This window comes from Typopeltis vanoorti, chromosome 6, assembly GCF_054136105.1.
Source record: "Typopeltis vanoorti isolate ZY-2024b chromosome 6, IOZ_Tvanoo_1.0, whole genome shotgun sequence".
NCBI classification, from domain to species: Eukaryota; Metazoa; Arthropoda; class Arachnida; order Uropygi; family Thelyphonidae; genus Typopeltis; species Typopeltis vanoorti.
This window is the reverse complement of record NC_143554.1, coordinates 141,313,246-141,330,039: the sequence shown is the minus strand read 5'-3', so window position 1 is coordinate 141,330,039 and position 16,794 is coordinate 141,313,246.

The following is a 16,794-nucleotide window of genomic DNA, read 5'->3' as shown; positions in this document are numbered from 1 at the left end:
GTATTCATGACTGTAGTCCGTGTGTGTTCACGGGGACGGTTTACCTGTTTGCGGGATGAAAAAAACCCAGATAAACTGGGGGAAATCCCTACTTCCGCGTCCAAGACCGGCAAACTTGGCTGAGGAAGATCCTTCAGCTCCTCATGTCACCGAAGGGAATCGAGCCTAGGACTCTCCTTCCCTAGGCATGGTTGCGAAGCGCAAAGCCACGGCTAACCGCGTGCACCTATGCTAATATTGGATTTTATAATTGATTTTAACTGTTTTTACCGTATTTGTAGACTATAAGCCAACTCCAAATTTATGAGACAATTTTTAGGAAAAAAATATTCACAAACCTTAAATTTCATTTATTATAACTACAACTTGTACCAGCAGCATTCAGTTCGTCTTCACTCGTCTTGTTACTGTCTGAACTATTGTTATCAATCTCTTCAAAAAGTTAGTCATCTTCAGTACAATCCATCGCGTTACTCGTGCCGCAGTTTTTAAAAGACTTAATAATCGTCTCGTCCGTTCAAAACCGTATACGCTCGTTCATTAACAATTATTGACGCCGGTAAAGTTTTCGTATATAAATAGGGGATTCCCACATATGCAGAGAGACATGTGTTTGGCTTGCATCGAAAACGTGAGAATCTAAGACTTGTCCGGTATCTACCTTTGAACCATAAGACGTACCCCAATTCTAAGTCGATTTCTCTACTTAAAAAGGTGCGCCTCATGGTCCGAAAAATAAGGTCTATGATATTTGTATATGGCTGCAAGTCGACAAAAAAGAAATTAAATGGAAAATAAGGTGTACATAATTTATATCTTTATATCTCATCGCATGTTTTCAGAGGACGTTTCACAAAAAACGAGAAGAATATAACTCAAAAGAAGTATTATCTTTCTACTGTTCTTCAGTCACCAGCATAATACAATCATGCTCATGGTTGAAGTAATTATTAAGAGATGCCTTTTTATGTGAATAATGAATATTGTCTTTCGTTTCTGGCATAAGATCTGGTATTGTGGAAGATAATGTTAATTATAAATGTTAATGTTAATGATAAATTTCTATGGGGAATTGGTGATTCTTAATGGCTCCTTATATCCGTACGTTTTATAGAAATGTTTGTTTATGTGCTGAACCAATCCGACTCGTTCCTTAATGTATATTTAATGTTTTTGATTAGTTTCCTAATGATATTATGCTGGTGGGTTCAGAATAGTAAAAAGAATGCTCAATGAAGATGCGATGATGCTTAGCTCGAAATATGTTTTTATATTAAATATTTATTTATATATATATAATTTTTGTGCAGAGTCTACTCATTATGTCTATCAACAACGTCACATTTAATTAACATCTTCATTAAATGACAAAAAATAATAAAAATACTCTCGATTGTATTAACTCACACTCAATGTATTCATGATGTAACGTTCAATGCTGATAATATTGTGTAGGCGATAATGTATATAGCTACTGACTGTTGCATTCGTTGTCGTATCATTGTGAAGTTCTTACAGAAGGGCTACCTTTCTGGGAAAATAGTAAGACAGTTAAAGGACCTCATTACATCTACTGCATGCGACCCACATTTTTCAGACTTGTTGAGTATCATTTTTATTGATGTTGTTTATAAGGATTTACTTTCGACAAATAATTAACGCAGTCACATACCGTCTTTATTGTCTCGTAGTGGGAAAAATCCTCTTTTTGGCACCTTTATGTGCTGTTATTAATATATAGAAAATCAGTAATTAATTTCGGTAACTGAGATGGAGGCTGGAGTGAATCAGGACATGATTTCTAAATGCTTCCTTTAAGCCCTTGTGGGGACTTAAAGGAAGGCAATGTCTTTCACGAAGTGTCGCTATTTGTTTTTTAGGCCTTATAAATTGTAATTCATTATAGTATGTTACTTTTTCTTAATTAATTAGGAAGGTAAGACTCTCCGATTTCAATTTCTTTCAAAATGTCACTTGTCACACGTCATGTTGTGGTTTTTCACATTAAGATATGTCCGAGGCCAATTTATGAACTTCAAAATAGTTCAGTCTATTTTTTATTAATATAAATACAATTTCATTATAGATGTATTAGGAAAATAAAAATTAATCAAGTTTCTAAAGATAATTTTTCAAAATATTCAAATTTTCAAAGTTAACATAAACAAGGTTTTCTGAAAGATAACTAAATTTTTTAAAAATTATTTACTGTGAACTTCATAAAATTCACATACTACTAAATTCACATCCTGTTCTATCCTCGCAGTTTAACTTGATCATATGGTACTGTACACAATACGGTGCGTTGTGTCTATGTAACCAACTGACCTCATGCGAAGTACTCGTACGCTCATAATGATTTACATATAAATTCAATTTGCCGAATTATGCTTTCCAGGATACGATTGCAACCGGCCCTGTATAGAGTTAATGCTAGAAAGAAATTCATTATTTGAAGGTTTTTAAAATTCTATATATAGGCAATGTTTTATTATTATTATAAAATTATCATTGATGTTGTTTATAATGATTTACTTTCGACAAATCATTTTTATAAGTATATTAAGTATATTATTTTAGCATATTAAAAATTTAATATAATAAAATAACAAAAATAATTTTTAAAACTTTTCAGCTTTTAATTATAGAATATAATTTAAAATTTTGTTGAAATCATAGAATATATTTATACACCTGTTTATTATTTATATAATATTAAATAAAGGATTTAGCGGAGGTTGTTTGTTTGGTTGGAGAGTAAGAGGCAATTCCATACCCTTGGAGGATAATGGATGGCAATGCTGTAGCCACAGAAGTTCTAACTGAGGCTCGGTTATTGCTGTTACCCTCCTGCTATGATCAGAGCTTTAAATGCGCATTAACACCATATCCATACACTGTCCTCTACAGATAACGGGGAAGATGAAAAGCATTCTTGCTTCGCCCCTTTAAGCCAGTTCTTATGAGGACTACAAGGATTTGGTTGGAGATTGGGATTCAATCGACCGTGAGATGCGGTGATTGATTCATTCCATTTAATTTAATCTAATACCTTTGGAGGGTAATGGATGGCAATGCTGTAGCCAATGAAGTTCTAACTGAGGCTCGGCTATTGCTGTTACCTTTCTGCTATGATCAGAGCTTTAATAACTCAATAACACCTTATCCTTACACTGTCCTCTACAGATACAGATAACGGGGAAGATGAAAAGCATTCTTGCATCGCTCCTTTAAGCCAGTCCTTATATTATATTAAGGATTATAAGTTTGGTTGGAGAATGAATATGCCAACCATTCGAACAAACAGACTGAGTATTTGATAGGATGACATTTCTAATGTGATGTTATGATTATTATTATTATTATTACATTTCAATAGTTCCACTCTGTTCAGGGAACTACATAATCACTCAGTTTTTCCCATCTCCTTGTTGTCTGACGTTCTTGCATGCTAGGTAAATGTAAGACCATCATCCACATTGAATAGCTTGCAGTGGCTCTTCATTTAACTGCTTGCTTTGATTGGTCTGATTTTTATTGCTCAGTGATTATATTACGATTCCTAAATTGGAGTAGACTACTTACCTTTACCAGATAAATTAGCATTTGAGGGCAGACCTGTCTCATTTTCATATTCCTTTCATATAATGTCCACTTAACGTTCTTTTTTTTTCTGACCTAAAACGTACATCCTGCTTAATGTACTGACCCTGACATAGGCAAGTGATTTCTTATCCATCCAAATGTTTATTCCAACATGAAAAAGTAGAGTATAATTCGAGAAAAATGCTTCATGTGGAAACGCATAAATCGATCATAAAATAACACACGATGACAGCACATCCTCTGATTATTATAAAAAGTCTTATTTATGTAAATACAAAATAGAAGTATTTATATATACCATCTATGATTTCAATAAAAGAAATTAAATTTCATTCTAGAAATAAAATTGATTTTTAAACCTTGCACTAGAGCATAGATGGCGAATCTATGGCACGCGTGCCAGAGGTGGCACGTTTGAGAATTTTGCTGACATCAAAGATTTACAGGTCATATTCGTTTATGCGCTTATAAATTATTCAACATTTTTTTAAAATTATTACAATACGTACAAATCAAATTTTGTTTTACACAAGAGAGTAGCTATGAAGACGTGCATATGATTGGTGCGGTATTAACAAAAGATCACGAGACCCAAAGACAAAGGCAACCGACAAGTGTTGAGTTGAAATGCTAATTCTCTTCAACCGAATTCCATAACATCTGAAACTGTCCTAACAACATTCACTATATATTTCTTAGTTTTAACACATTCACGACGGGATGTCGTTTATCGTTCCGATGGAACTTCTCATTATCGGCGGGCTCAAGTCACACAAAGTTTCAACCCTTGGTTAAATTTTATTCCTGCTTGTTTGCTTTTGAGCTGGCAGCTCAAAAGCAAACAAGCAGGAATATATTTTGATCTACATATTTTTCACTAATGAAAATACTTGTTCAGTGTTCAGTTGGGGGCATTAGATCCAGGGAGACATAAGAAAAATTCAACGATTTTTAAAATGTTTTTAAAAGATAATCCTACTACGTCATTTTGTCGCCATTTTTCGATCTTGTCACTGGTGACAAGATCGAAAAATTTTTAATACACGCAACTTCATCAAATAGTTTGCCTTCATTTATATTTAAGTTGCAGTGACTGGAAATGAACAAAACACTTTCTTTGATCTTCGCCGGCAGAGGGATTTCTCTTTTAAATAATTATTTACCAAACCTGCATTGATCATAATCAATGCAGGTTTGGTAAAATTTATGAATTGCATCTTTAAATATGTAGGCATTAATATTCGATTTAATATTTCTACTCACAAAATAAAGAACAAAATGGCGATTATTTTAAAAAAAATCTAAAGGACAGAGTAGTGAAATAAAGGACTGTCCTCTTAATTAAAAGACGTATGGTCACCGTAATTATATGGTATGTTTCAATTCGTGGTAGAATTTTATTTGAAGTTAGTCTTTGTGATCCGTCATAATGACATCAAGTATTTCAAATGCAATAAAACAAACACTTATTTCATGTAATTGAAAAATTGGACAATAGTTTTTAGTTAGATATTGTTTCAGTGCAATTATGATTACACTGAAACATAGTTGTTGACTTCAGTCTGTGCAGCATAGTTTCTGTAGGAGGGGACAATAATAGTGCACTTAGAGACAGGTGGAATAAAAACGGCGCTAACAAATGAATCACACTATTTGTTGAGAAATATATTACACAGTCTACAAAAGCCTCTGTACCTTATTCAGGGATACAATAAAACTACACTTGTTTTTCTTGCATCTGCAGTATAATGGCTTTGAAGAAGGCATTTTTAACCAAGGTGGCAGCGAGTTACTACCGCCTCGACGGGAACATGTTTAAATATTTTTCGTGTGCGAGGTAATATGGACAACTCTTTGATGTCTTTTTTCGTAAAGTAAAATCAGGGGTGCGAGTTATACGCGAGGGCAAGTTATATTCGAGTAAATACGGCAAGCATTTCGCCGACAAGTTGAGCTTCCCCTGCTCAGCTGACTTCTATGGTGAGTTACAATGCATAAATATTTTTCTCACTACCGTTTTTTTTTTTTTTTCAAACCAACATTAAAATCAATTTAATTATACAATAATCAATTTTACACTGAATAATATTATAAAATTTATATATAAATAAATATTATAAATAAAATAAAATATTATTTATAAAATTATAAATAATTAATTATTCAATAACTTTCAACTACATTAAAAAAATAATAATTAAGTTTGAAAAATGCGCCGAAATTTTATTCGAAGGAATGATTATGAAGCAGCGTCACCATCATAGTTTGACCGCAAAGTCACATAATTAATTATAAATAAATAATTATTTATAAAATATTATATATTATTATTAATTAATTAATAGATTTTCTATTAATTTTTCTTACTAAAAATTTCCCGGCACGTCATCAACTTGATTTGTAAATTTTGGCACGCGCCGGCACGTCAGCAACTCGATTTGTAAACTTTTGGAATCCGCGCGTAAAAAGGTTCACCACCACTACACTAGAGCATGCTGTGCAGCGAGAGAAGTACCTCTAAATTCGAGATATATATCACCACCTGCAGGGCAAGTAATTAAGCATAATAAATAATAAACAGAATCCATGAGCACAAATTGAAATGCTTCATGACGGATGCATTTGGAAATATTTTCACACAAACTTTCTTGTCATTAAGGTGTGCATTAAGTTATACATTGAGATTTAATATAAAAAAATAAATAAAATAAAGTTTTAAGAATTTTATGCTTTTAATTTTCAAATATAATTTAAGATTTTGTTGAAATCATAGGATATACCAATCCACCTCTTTATTATTTATATAATATTAAATAAAAATTTAGCGGGGAGGTTTGTAATTTTCGTAATTCGTTGTAGTACGGAATATATATATTTACAATCCTCTTCATGTGGAGCAGAAAGAATAACTTTGCCAGTCATAGAGGAAGAGGAAACTCTTTCTTCTACTCCCATGGTTTTAGAAGATCCAAAAAATACTGCATCAGATGAAATTCAAAACTTAACCAGCGTATCAGATTTAAATCCTGTTAGACAAGAGTATGCGTCAATGTTGGAGGAAATGTTCAACAATCCTAGTCCTGATGGTGATATTGAAATTCTTAACCGCCAGTATGCCTTACTGGACGAGTTATTAAAATCAGAGGAGACGGGTCACAACATCACAGTTCCAGAAAGTAGTAACAAGAAAAATAGAAATAACAAATTAAAGTTAATGAAACAATGTTCAGTCATGGTGGACGACATGGCTGTCCAAGACTCAGGAAAAGTTGGTCCTAAAAGACCTAGATCAATTAGTGGGGACACAGATGTTTTTAAAAGTTTGGACCAGATTACAAAAAAATCAAAAAAGAAAGTGCAACAGTAACTGTACCTTAAAGTAATTTCTCATTTAGAGTCTTCTTTCTTGCTTCTAATGTTAAATTCTAATCCAATATCTATTTAAAAGTTAACCTTAAACTGCCTTGCTAAATTTAAGTTTTTTTTACTTATTTTTCTCTGTTCCTGCTTTGTTGAGGGGCATCACTGCTGCTCCAGACAACAGGATTAACTTTTTTTGGCGAATAGCAAGGACAGTCAATGACGTGTAGACAGAGACTGTTAGTTGCTAAAGTTGTTTATACAGTTCCTTTTTTTTTTTGAGAGATAGTTTCTTTTAAAGTTTTTAGGTCGTTTTATCTAAAGGTATTACTACAACCTCGTGGATGTGGTTTTTCTCGCCACTCCACGTAAAGTAGTTATAGGCAAAAAGGTAGGTCATGGTTTAGGGATTCTAGAATCCCTTTTCTAATAGTTTACCCACATTTCCTAAGAGCTGTTTAGCTCTTAAACAGAAATGATGACTGGGTAAATACTTTATTCAAAGTGATCAACTAGTCTGATCCTCTTCATGTGGAGACACTGACTTTTCTAAAAGTTCTGATCAAGTTAAGAAAAAATATAAAAAGAAAACACGACAATAACCGTTTCTTAAAGTAATTTCTCATTTTAAAGTCTTCTTTCTTGTTAAACCTGTTAAATTGTAAATCATAATTATCTAAAAGTTAACTTTAAACTGCCTTGCTAAATTTTAATTTTAATTTTTCCTTCCCCTGTTTTCTTGAGGGACTGTATCGCATCCTCCTTCAGACAACAGGGTTAATTCTTATTCCTTTTAGGCTAATAGCAAGACAGTCAATGTAGTAAATACACAGAGACTGTTAACTGCTAAAGTCCAAATTGATTCTTTAAAGTTTAGGCTATAGCTCATCTCAAGGTAACTACTGCAACCTCGGGGATGTGGCTTTCTCACCACTCCCCGTAATACAGGAATAGTCAAAACGTTAGGTCTGCGGATTATAGAATCCCTTTTTCTAAAAGTTAACCCCCATTTCAAAAGAGCTTTTTAGCTCTTGAACAGAAATGATGACTGGGTAAATACATTCACCAAAGTGATCGGTACTGGTCTGATCCTCTTCATGATCCAAATCTTTAAAATATATTTACTATCCTCTTCATGATCCAAATCTTTAAAATATTCCTTAGAACTAATGAAGAAACAAAATATTGATAAGTATAAGACCATCATTCTTTTGTTCTGATATCTTAGTTTCTTTGTACAATTCTTCCACATTTTTAGGATAAGAAAGTAAATCTTATCTTTCCAATAACTTTGATTAAGTTGTCCAACAAAGGAGAATTCATCATTTTCACGTTCTATTGGAAATTAGAAGACTGGACACATGAGTGGAGAAAGTCGAAGTGTGGCCTTTGCTATTTCAAGAAAAATGTAGAAAAACGTTTCTGGTATTCAGCTGCGTCCTCATGCATCAATTATTTCCCAAATCTGGGCATTGTTTCCGTTTATTTTCGTTTTTTTAACAAGACATTAAGTTACCAGCATTTCTTTTTTCTTTCCAACGAGTGCTCTAACGAGTATCACTGGTTCTCGAGCTGCTATATGTTTTTAAAGAAAAATGACAAGCATCATAAAGTCAACAAAGTTATGAAAACGACTTCCGAGTAGACTTTTAAACCAATGCGTTTTCTACTTGAACTACGGAGACAGGAGAACGAACGACTGAGGTTGACAGTATTTGCATTTAAGTGAGTGTGATGAACGATGTGATAATCCACAACAATAATACAAGACAATCGTTGATGGTATCACATTTGTTCAACAAAAGCTAAGTTGGGTGAGCAAACAGCGTTGGACATCACAGTAATGAATAATATTAGTATGTATTGATCAATGTCGGTTCCTTTTCTTCTTTGCTGATGAAAGTAAAGAGTATGAAAACACGTGATCGACTCACAAGTGATTACGAAAATTTGTTGTAGTAGACGGAATATTTAACCTCCTCTTCATGATCCAAATCTTTAAAGTAAATATCAATTTTCTTTTTTCTTAAATATGCGTGTGTGAATAAGCATCTCCATGTCTTGAGCATTTTAATAAAGTTATATCCAATATCAAGTTACTATTCTCATCAGCACAAGTTTGACCTCTCCAAAGATCCTCATTAACAACAACTTTCCATGTCCTCTCCAAGTACAGTAGTTACTTTTAGTAATTGATTTCAACAAGTCTTGCACGTGCTGTGCACAAGAGCACGCTCTAGTGGTGATGTGGGAATTACTCCCAATTATTTATCTCAATAATACTAATTTCTGAAATTTGTTTAAAATAATCTTGATGTATTATCAACCTTAACTGAGATGCATTTTTTAATATCGATCCCATTACACCTCCTTTAAAAATTCCACTTTTGTACAATTCAATCCGTCTTTCTGCATGCCAACTGTCAAAGAAGTAACCCCGAGTTATAAAAATATCTTTAACTTTATAAGTTTGCAATTTGGACGAAGCGGTGTTGTTACGCTATGCATAATTATTTTTAAATTTGCACTTCAATTTAAATTGAAAAATTATAAACCTAATGGCGATTTAATATTAGGATAATTATATGATCATGACTGGATTAAAATTCTGTTTTCCTTTAGAAAGGGTTAAAGTCGTTGAGTCTTGTGAAATGATAGCTTTGAACTTATAAAGAAATGAAACAGAGATATCTAATTTCTGTTTTCTATTCGTACTCTCTCTCTCTCTCTCCATTCTTCTTTTTCTTTCTACATATCAGTGGGCCTGTCAATGATTATGAATAATTCCTGAAGGCTGTTGTGTATATCAACCAAGTAAGGAGATGTAGAAACCATTAGTTGTAGTGATGAACACTTCGTTAGATTTTAAGGACATTCAATGGACTGAACCTTCTTAAAATGTACATTCCTTTTCCTTTAAGGAAAAGGATTAAGGATGAAAAGGAAGAAACAAATTAAGAAAGACAAAAACCAACATATATTCGTTATTATTCTAATTTACAGCATGATGTCACAGATGTAAAATATTCAATTTTAATTTTAATTTTAATATCCAGAATAAAAATAAAGAAATAACGCTTAAACAATCAGTATTTTTTTACTTTGTCTTTCGCAAAAATGTCACTAACAATGCAGGATGATAAGTGATTCTCATGCATCAGCGATTGTTGTTGTCTAACAAATGGAACCTTACACATACTTATAGTCTATGATCGTACACAGATGTCCTCCTTTAGTTTCGGGCTCAGAAAAGAGAAGTCTCCATTCTTGATAAGAATCAGCCCAGATTGAACTCAATTAGAGGTAGATCGTGGTAAGAATAATATCAAAACACTAATATTCATAAAAATGATTAGAATAATGTAGAGCACATTCAAGGAAAAGGAAGAAAACAAAGTGAAAACGGAAGTAATAGCCCAATGTAGGCAGGAAAAAAGAAGTAAGTACGCAAAGAAGGATCTTCTAAAATATTTCGATTAATATTTAGAAGTACAACTGCATTTCCTATAAAGGAAATAGTACTAGATTCCGTTGTATGTGTGTGTATATGCGCTAGTGATGAAGAGCTGGACTGCGAATGCAGCTCAAGCACAACTAAAGTTACCTATACTGAACCGAGAGAGAGAGAGAGAGAGAGAGAGAGAGAGCATGAATTTTGACACAGCTGAGGGTATCCATTATTTTATGTTTGATTAAATGAAATTTGTAAGAAAAGAAAATTACTCTGTTATCATGGCATTAGCGGACTATTAGAGATCAGAACTCAGTTATTCTTAGCTAGCCACTGCTACTGAACAGAATTCGATCGATAATCGTAAGAAGTTCAGACGAGTTATGATTAAAGTGAAAAATACAAGAATTGTATATGATTAAGGTGCACATATATTTGCAGGAGATATCAATTTCTGAGGAAATCTCTGATACGAGGATCCTCAAACAAGTCCAGAAATTTTCACCCAGTTTTTTCTTAAAACTAAAACCGTAGCAAATATGAAGCTAGGATGAAAAATAACAAATTAAACTATGGAGTGGTCTAGGGATCGTCCTAATTTTTAGAGAGGTCTTTACTTAAATACACCTCAATAAAGGTCGAAACCGGTCTGGGTAGTGGCCCCCCTTCTTGCATTTAATACAAAACATCATACATCTCCTCCAGGAGATGTGCTTTGCATTAAGGGTAAATATAAAGATTAGTGATCAGAGCTTATTCTACTTTTACCATGAGTTGCCTTGGTCTTGCACTACGTGTAGGATCAGCTAGACTTGCAACACTTGCAGGCGCAAACTTGACTTGTTTATCTGTTTGCTTACTTGGGAAATGGAGTAAAACCAGGTTCAAAATAGCTTGGTATCTTTAACATTTATTATACGCAAGGTAAAATACTTTCTATATATATATATATATATATATATATATATATTTGTTTTGCGCGGGCAGGTAATCCTTTGCAGACGATGGCTGCAGGTGAGGAGTCCTGCTAATGCGAAGAAGGAATTATGACGTCGAAGTTGAAATTATATAGTAACTCAAACTGCAGGAAAAATGAAACTGTCATAAATCACTTATCAGTATACTTAAGCGTACACAACTGGTTTGCGTGAATAGTTCTTAGACTGAGGAATATATCTATATAAAAATGCAAGTGCCTATTTTTGGACAAATGTATAAAATGTGGAAAAAGGCAGGAGCCTATATGAACACACGTGCAACATCTTGATTCCCCAAAACATACGAATCTCACACACGAATGCCACATCAGCCAGCAGTAAACCGAATAACGCATAAAAACTACGACTGTTACCAACGTCATTTCCAGAGAAAATGGAATTGTTATTTTCGCTACCAAAGAAATCATAGCACTAGAAGAGCAAATGTTTACCTGCTATGGCAAATTTTTCCATAGCCGACAAAGGTTGGTCGATTGGTAGAGCCTCTACCACTAATGGTTTTCAAAAAGTTAAGAAAGTTTGAGCGCGGTTTCTAGTTGGAAGAGGAACAATTGTTCGATGCTCTTGGTACACTCTCCCTCGGTGAGGCTTTGCACTCCCTGGAGGTGTCACATAATAATAATAATAATAATAATAATAATAATAATAATAGCACTAGAAGAGTATTTGTTGGCCCGCAAATTGTACCCGCAAAAAGCATCGCTGATGCCTCTTGCGTAGGATACTGTGCAGGTTATTTCATCCCCATTTCATGGGCACAAACGGTACTGCAAAAAGGCGCCGATATAGACGACCATCACTTACTTGAAGCAGACCCAATAGCTCTGGCCCCAACAAAAGTAACCATATCAAATGTTCTCTCTGAAATTCCCCATCAACTCCTCAGATCCATATTATCAATACACGGCTCTGTCATAAAATTTCCTGACATTATGTCATAACAGAATGTCAGGAAAAATATGCACACTGTCAGCAGCCACGATAAAGCTCGAATTCGTCCATGTGAAACGCTTCCGAAGACAGGCATTAATGCACTTTCCAAACAACGACGCATTTCACAACCTGCCAAAGTTAATCAACACGTACATAAATGGAACACCTACACATTCTACTTATCCTACTCATCACAGTGCTTCTCCTGTCATGAAGCGGGTCACACTAGGAAACACTTTCCCTATATTTGAAATGATTCATCAACAAATATCCCGGTCCAGAATAGCAAACCATTTGAACAGAACAACATCGTACATGAAGAAAATCAAAACATAGGAAAACAAAAATCCTCTCCCCATCACGAATTTAAGAGCCAAGAAAATTCCAATCTGGAAAAGACAAGGTCCACGTCACCCTGGAATGCCTGAAGGCTAATGAGATCCAAAGCTCTGATAACGAAGTCGCATATCAAGCAACGCTTAACAAACAGCATGAAAACACAGACCCTCCTAACAGAGATGACAAGGATGAACCAATGATAAGCAATCCCCAGACACAACAGCCAGAATCACTAACGTAGGTTTCCACTAATTCAAAACCTTGTTCGATAGAAGAAAATAATCAGAATGGCCTTTCATCACCTGCAGCCAAAAAAGGAGGAACAGAGTTTCCAGACGATGAGGAAACTGAACTTCCACACGACGACTTAGAGGAGGAAGAAGCTGAGGAGGGAACTTCCTACACTGACGGTCCCCTAACCATGAAGCTGCTGTCATGCTTCATACAAAAAGTGCGAGGTTCCCCTCAAAAATTAAGTATAGCCCTTAAATTCACCACAAAAATACCGGATCTAATATCTCAACTTCAGGACCTACACTCGAAATTGAAATGTAAAAAGAGCAGAGCAGAGGTTAACTGGAGCAAGCAAATCTACTACCTAATTAATGGGATACAATCACAGTTCCAGGACCAACATTAAATTCAACTTACATCTACAAACTTGGGAGCATCACATTCCTCTAATTTATTCAGGCAGAAGTGTATATATCAATACCGAAGGTGCACTATTTATATAGCTATCTATATTATGTGTTCAATTTTAGTAAACTGAAATATTAATTCATATTCTTTCTAAATGTTTATATTCAACGTGTCCTTCTATGGGTAAGTTAATAACTTTAATGATTCATATGTAGACGTTGTTACTTGAAATGTTTAAGCTGTAAATAAGATTCTTTTATTTGTTTCAGTACGCTTTAAGTAAGCTTTGAGGGACCGTTTTTTTTTTAATTTGGAATTTGATGAAACTCTAGTTGAATTTGATGAAACTACTCCGAAAAAAAGTTTCATTTCTTTTTCTCATTTTTAGAGTTTTTATGCTCTAATTGTATTCTTTTTACTTTTAGAATATTCGAGAATGCCTGCTGATCTTAGATGATTAGTTAGATGTTTGGATATTTATGGAAAATATTCTGAACAATGATTCGTTTTATGTTGTTCATGTTCACTTTGTTATGAATTGCGTTCATGTAGTAATGTGGGTAATAATTCGTATCCTTTCCTGTGTAATTTTTTGACACTTTACTTCCAGCGCAATCCATCATTTCTTCTATTTATGGTTTGCTCTGCGTTACCTTCCATCCGTGTTCCTCATCCTTACGCAATCTTTTTTTTTTTCTGTTGTCCCTCTTTGTACACACGTCATCCTTATGAATGCAATGAAACAGAATGAAGAGAAGTAATTATTCGGAATTCTTTACGCTGAACTAGTCTGCTTTCTTATTTACATTTTAGTACGTTGATTATTAATCTCTGTTTAATGAATAGCTTTATGAATCTTTCTTGATATAAATCTGAACTGAAATTCATCTGATCATATTTTGAAGAATAGGAGGGATTTGCATATCAGAAGGATCCATCTACTAGAAATTGTCATATGAAAGCATACATGAAAACAAGCAACGGTTTGATTGAGGGTAAATTATAATTGATTATTATCTTAATTAGTGATATGAATAATATAAAATAAAAGATACGCATTTTCCGAGTTTTATTTAGCAATCAGTTATCGGCTTTAATATAATAATATTGAGTATAATATTATATTATTATATATTATTATTTTAATATTTAATATAAATATTTATTCTCTTTCAAATAAATCACATGGACAAATAGAATAAACAAAACCTAAACAAAAAAAAAGCCATGATAGAAACTTTTCAGTGCTGAGTGCTGCTTTCGTTTTGTTGAATAGAATTAATTCATTAAGTTAGTAATAATAATAATTCTTAATCAGTTATTTAATATTCGTTATTCATGTATACTTAAGAAAGATACCTGTCATGTGCCTACAGATATATGTGATGTGAATGTAGCTGTATAAAAACCATCACCGTCAAGCATACATAGTATGATTTGTATCCAATTAAGATATTTTTCTAACATTTTTGTTAATTTTTTATAAATATACATTTGATATTTATATTTACACATTCAGTCCTAAGTGAATGAAAGTAATGCTAATATCATTATAATGATGATTACGAAGATTAGTTAAGGCGTTTTGAGTGGGGCTAATCCCACCAACATCGAAGCTAAGGTTAGCATTTATGAAGACAATGGGATCGACATACGCTGCTCATGTTGTTTGGTACTTTTTAAAGAGTGGAATGTAGGTGGATGCTGTATGTCAGTGATTTCTGAAGTGTCTCAAGATGTTATATGATGCACAAGCTGTGTTGGTATGGCTGACACAGTTCGTGTTTTAGTGTTACGTAATTGCTTATGTGTTTTAAATTTTCTGGTGGGTTGCTGAGTAACGCAGGTATGGAAAGTGATCTACCTATTGAAGCGTGTAGTTTTGTAAACAGTTATGATGGGTTGTGTTATACCCTATGCTATCTTTAATAGCACTTCAGAAATTTAATGCTCATGAATTTATGCATCTTCATAACGATATCGGTTATTGAGTAGTGTATTTGAAGTCTCCAAAGTTTAAAAAGTTTAGATTCCAATTAATATCATATTTTGCGCAGTGTGATTCATACAGAAGAACAGTTCATTTATTATTAGTAATATTAACGATCACAGTAACTAGTTGTGTTACTGTGATGGTTAATAATAGTTTACAATTACACTTCACAGTTATACAATGTACTGTAAATAACTAAACTGCATGTTGCAGTTTACATTTTTGATAACGTGTTAACATAAAGATTATTTATAACATATACAATTCATATATTATAACTTGGTTTTAATGCAAATACAGTAAGAAGATGGATATAGGATATACATTTTTTTCATCATCAATCTAATTTTATTATTCATACTTCCTATTTACGTTATATGCCTGTACACATATCTGTGTACATGTACTTGCTGGTAAGCAGTATGCATGAAATTTGTAATCTTGTATATTTATTATTATTATTATTATTATTTGACACCTCCAGGGTGTCCAAAGACTCATCGAGGGAGGGCACCTACTCTACATCTCTGTGTCCACCACACAATCCACCAACTGACTGCATTACACCAACGCCATCTACCACCGACCACCACCACTAGTATTTCCACAAACATCCATCCGAACGTTGGGATTCGAACCTGCAGCCTTGTGGCTGGAGACCGGATACGCTAATCACTCGGCCAGCCAGGCTGGTATATATGAACGATATTTAGACTTAACGATTACAGTTATTGAGTTTCTTCTGCATGATCCGCTCCATAATTTGATTGATAATGTTGCTATGAGTCTGTAATTGCTGATTAAATTTCTTGTTCCTTGTTTGTATATGGGTGTAATTATGGCCGTCTTTAGCATACTTGGTATCTGTCCTGTTTTAAATATTTTATTCATTAGTTTTAGTAGGATAGGACTTAAACTAGTTGCATGTTGCTTTATATCTTTAGGTCTGATACCATCTATTCCTGGGCCTTTGTTTGATTTGATTTGATGTATTGCTGAGAGAAGTTCTGCTTCTTTTATGGTTGGGAACCGTAATGTCTGTTTGATCGCGGTCCAAGTGGAGGGTCTCGTTTTGTGATTGGGGGAATATTTTTGTGAAGTTCTTGGAATGGAGTCTGCAAAGTATTGGTTAAAGTCATTTGCTAATTGTTGGATAGGTTTTGCGTCTTTAATGAAGCCGTGTTTTATGGTTTCGGAGGCAGTGGTGTTGGGAACAGAATCTAGCATCTCATTAATCTGATGCCAGGTTTGTTTCATGTTGTTTTGTGCGGAGGTTAGTTTGTCTCTGTAGTAGCTTCTTTTTGCATTTCTGATTTGTGTTGTAAGGCGATTCCTTGTTATCTTATATGCAGTTTTTAAAGTTGTGTTATTTGGATATCGCTTTAATTCTTTCCATAAAGCGTCCTTTCTGTGTATTTCTATGATTACTTTTTATGTTATCCAATTATTTTGTGTTGTTTTTGATCGAATTC